The sequence below is a fragment of the Trichoplusia ni genome, unplaced genomic scaffold (genome assembly GCF_003590095.1).
Source record: "Trichoplusia ni isolate ovarian cell line Hi5 unplaced genomic scaffold, tn1 tig00001244, whole genome shotgun sequence".
NCBI lineage: Eukaryota > Metazoa > Arthropoda > Insecta > Lepidoptera > Noctuidae > Trichoplusia > Trichoplusia ni.
The window spans coordinates 22,501-26,768 of NW_020800106.1; the positions used below are offsets into that span (position 1 = coordinate 22,501).

A 4,268-nucleotide genomic window follows, 5' to 3' on the forward strand; every position below is an offset into this window, starting at 1 on the left:
AACGGTTTCACGTACTCTTGAACTCTCTCTTCAAAGTTCTTTTCAACTTTCCCTCACGGTACTTGTTCGCTATCGGTCTCGCGGTAATATTTAGCCTTAGATGGAGTTTACCACCCACTTAGGGCTGCACTCTCAAGCAACCCGACTCTAAGGAGAGTCCCTCTCGCCGCAATCCTCCGTCGCTACGGGCCTGGCACCCTCTACGGGAAAACGGCCCCGTTCAAGACGAACTTGGACAGGAGCGATCGCGACGAGAAAGCGGAACCTCCCGAACACCACATCTCCCGCCGCCTGAACGACGGCGGGATTCAGTGCTGGGCTTCTTTCCTGTTCGCTCGCCGCTACTAAGGAAATCCTGGTTAGTTTCTTTTCCTCCGCTTACTAATATGCTTAAATTCGGCGGGTGATCCTCCCTGATCTGAGGCCAACGATAAAAAAATGAGGCAGACGCGATATCCGTCAGCGTTACGACGACGCAATCGGACACTAGAATAAAACGACGCTTTAACGGCGCTATTAGATTCTTATGAACGACTACGGCGTCGATGCGCTCTTCGGACGTCGAGTCCGCCTACTAGTATCTCGAACGATATACGGACATGTGTTTATGTCGAACACGTAGACATTGTATACTAGGACCTTGAGCACCTCGACCCCCTCTGGTTAGTTAGACCGACCGAAGGGTCGCGATCGCGCAGACGCATCTCGACGAGACGTCGAGACGCATGATACGCTTACTCGCGATCATTGTACGTCCGTCGCGTAAAACGCAAATACACGTCGTTAAATGTGCAAGAGCGTCAGACACGTCGTTCGACAAATGTCCTATCTATCGTATAGAGCGTTATTTTTGAACGGACCGTCGGTAACAACGTTCAACCCGAAAGAGCGAAGCGTAAACAGCGACGACACTTATCAAGCGAAACGGACCGACGGATGGCCGTCAAATGCGCTTCTGGATCGTATCGTATAGGGATACGAGATCATAATGCGCAATGTGGCATGTTTACTTTATACAGCCGGCCCTCAGACAGGAGTGGTCCTGGATGTGTCTCCACGGACCGCAATGTGCGTTCGAAATGTCGATGTTCAAATGTGTCCTGCAGTTCACACTATGACGCGCAGTTAACTGCGTTCTTCATCGACCCGCGAGCCAAGTGATCCACCGTCCAGGGTAATAGTTTTACAAAATTATTACCCATGTTACGATAAATAAAGAATTTTTTTTTTTTAATATATCTAAAAAAAAAAAAAAAAAAAACATTTACCCCCGTCGCGGAACACCGCGTAATCTGCAACGAGAGAGAGTGAACGTTAACGAACGCGTATCCACCTAAAGCTTATATGTTTCTCACGGTTTGCGGATTTTATGTTAAACCGTATCGTAACGAAGCATAAAACTCTCGATTGTACGCGACGCGAGACGAACGACCGGCGCGCCCGGACAGTTAAGCCATGGAACGCCTGTCGGTTCGGTCTCTTTTTAAAAGTTCATCGATACGATTGGATAAAAGTGTCGACGAACGTTTTAAGTATTTGGAGAACATTAATGTGACATCGTTTCGCGTACGCAGTGCACGTTAAAACGGTACATCGTTAATGATCCTTCCGCAGGTTCCCCTACGGAAACCTTGTTACGACTTTTACTTCCTCTAAATGATCAAGTTTGGTCAACTTCCCAGCAACGCCGACGGCCGTGAAGCCACCGCGTGTCGGTCCGAAGACCTCACTAAATCATTCAATCGGTAGTAGCGACGGGCGGTGTGTACAAAGGGCAGGGACGTAATCAACGCGAGCTTATGACTCGCGCTTACTAGGAATTCCTCGTTTATGGGGGATAATTGCAAACCCCAATCCCCAGCACGAAGGAGTTTCAGCGGGTTGCCCGGGCCTCTAGGCCAGGGAGAACATGCTGATTCCTTCAGTGTAGCGCGCGTGCGGCCCAGGACATCTAAGGGCATCACAGACCTGTTATTGCTCAATCTCGTGCGGCTCGAAGCCGCCGGTCCCTCTAAGAAGAATTTTAATACGTCGCCAGTGAGTTGCGTGACGCGTAGCCACGCACACCTAAATGACGACGCCTATTTAGCAGGCTAGAGTCTCGTTCGTTACCGGAATTAACCAGACAAATCGCTCCACCAACTAAGAACGGCCATGCACCACCACCCACCGAATCAAGAAAGAGCTGTTAATCTGTCAATCCTTCCGGTGTCCGGGCCTGGTGAGATTTCCCGTGTTGAGTCAAATTAAGCCGCAGGCTCCACTCCTGGTGGTGCCCTTCCGTCAATTCCTTTAAGTTTCAGCTTTGCAACCATACTCCCCCCGGAGTCCAAAATCTTTGGTTTCCCGGAAGCTGCCCGCCGAGCCATTGTAGTAACGTCGGCGGATCGCTAGATGACATATTTACGGTTAGAACTAGGGCGGTATCTAATCGCCTTCGAACCTCTAACTTTCGTTCTTGATTGATGAAAACACCTTTGGCAAATGCTTTCGCTGATGTTCGTCTTGCGACGATCCAAGAATTTCACCTCTAACGTCGCAATACGAATGCCCCCAGTTATCCCTATTAATCATTACCTCGGAGTTCTGAAAACCAACAAAATAGAACCGAGATCATATTCTATTATTCCATGCACGAAATATTCAAGCAGCATTTTGAGCCCGCTTTGAGCACTCTAATTTGTTCAAAGTAAAATTGTCGGCCCACCTCGACACTCACCGAAGAGCACCGCGATAGGATTTTGATATTGAACCGGCGTATTACCGCCGGCTCACCGACGATATGCTCCGCAGACGTGTCAGTATCACCGCGGATGCGGTGCACCGACAGCGCGGCGCACAAATGCAACTACGAGCTTTTTAACCGCAACAATTTTAGTATACGCTATTGGAGCTGGAATTACCGCGGCTGCTGGCACCAGACTTGCCCTCCAATTGTTCCTCGTTAAAATATTTAAAGTGTACTCATTCCGATTACGAGGCCTCGTAAGAGTCCCGTATCGTTATTTTTCGTCACTACCTCCCCGTGCCGGGAGTGGGTAATTTGCGCGCCTGCTGCCTTCCTTGGATGTGGTAGCCGTTTCTCAGGCTCCCTCTCCGGAATCGAACCCTGATTCCCCGTTACCCGTGACAACCATGGTAGTCGCAGAAACTACCATCGAAAGTTGATAAGGCAGACATTTGAAAGATGCGTCGCCGGTACTGGACCATGCGATCGGCAAAAGTTATCCAGATTCATCAAAATTAACGACTTCAGACACATGGCCATCCGTCGATTGGTTTTGATCTAATAAAAGCACTCATCCCATCACTGGTCAGAGTTCTGATTGCATGTATTAGCTCTAGAATTACCACAGTTATCCAAGTAACTGAGTAAGATCTAAGGAACCAAAACTGATATATTGAGCCATTCGCGGTATCGCCTTAATACGGCTTGCACTGAGACATGCATGGCTTAATCTTTGAGACAAGCATATAACTACTGGCAGGATCAACCAGGGAGCTTCATTCATATGAAAGACGTTCTCGTTCGTTTCGATTTTCGATTGCGGTGGTACACACGTATACCGTCCTCTCTCTATATCGATACTTACGAGAAATCCTCATTCCCGCGCGTCGACGGATTAACGCAGACGCTTGTACGGGCGAGCTCGTATAATAATTGAGACGAATATTGTTTTCGACGACGACGACGACGACTACGACGACGCCTATAAGGGTACAATATAATGAAAAAACCCCGATGGTGAACGTTCGTATCGAGACACGATTTCATTCACTTTAATAATAATCTCGGTTAACATAATAAAATACGTCAAACAACGATTTAATTGCCCGGATTGTACAGAGTCCGTATTCACTATATTCATTGTTTAGTTTATATATGTAATCATATAATAATGCGTATATAGAACAATACTATTTACACAAAAATAAATAATCGTGATTGAACTCGCGAAAGATTCACATTAGCGTATCCGTGCGCGTTTGAATCGATCACGTCACGATTAAAGTCATATTTTATAACATTTGAACCGTTAACGAATCGTAACGTTGTTACGAACCGACGGTCCACACAGTTGAAGTTACACAAACGCACAACACACACAGTACTACACACTTACATACTAATATATATATATACACTTATATATATATATATAATAATATGTATGTGTGTTGATCATCTTCATAATAATATTACTACATGTGTGTGTCGTCCATTTCGTTCGTAGACGATTCAGCGTTAACGTGAAACACACTAACAT

General features: G+C 46.7%; 3 non-coding genes across 3 annotated transcripts in view; all 3 read right to left on the reverse strand.

Moving 5' to 3' along the window:
- Positions 1-427, reverse strand: part of LOC113507259 — a 3,936-nt gene extending 3,509 nt beyond the window's left edge. Inside the window, exon 1 of the ribosomal RNA XR_003401829.1 lies at positions 1-427. This exon is cut by the window's left edge and continues 3,509 nt beyond it. This is a non-coding gene — a ribosomal RNA (large subunit ribosomal RNA).
- A 593-nt stretch (positions 428-1,020) lies between these two features.
- LOC113507261 lies at positions 1,021-1,177 on the reverse strand. Its single transcript, XR_003401831.1, has one exon. It is a non-coding gene; the product is annotated as a 5.8S ribosomal RNA (ribosomal RNA).
- A 420-nt stretch (positions 1,178-1,597) lies between these two features.
- LOC113507263 lies at positions 1,598-3,501 on the reverse strand. Its single transcript, XR_003401833.1, has one exon. It is a non-coding gene; the product is annotated as a small subunit ribosomal RNA (ribosomal RNA).
- Positions 3,502-4,268: the final 767 nt, after the last annotated feature.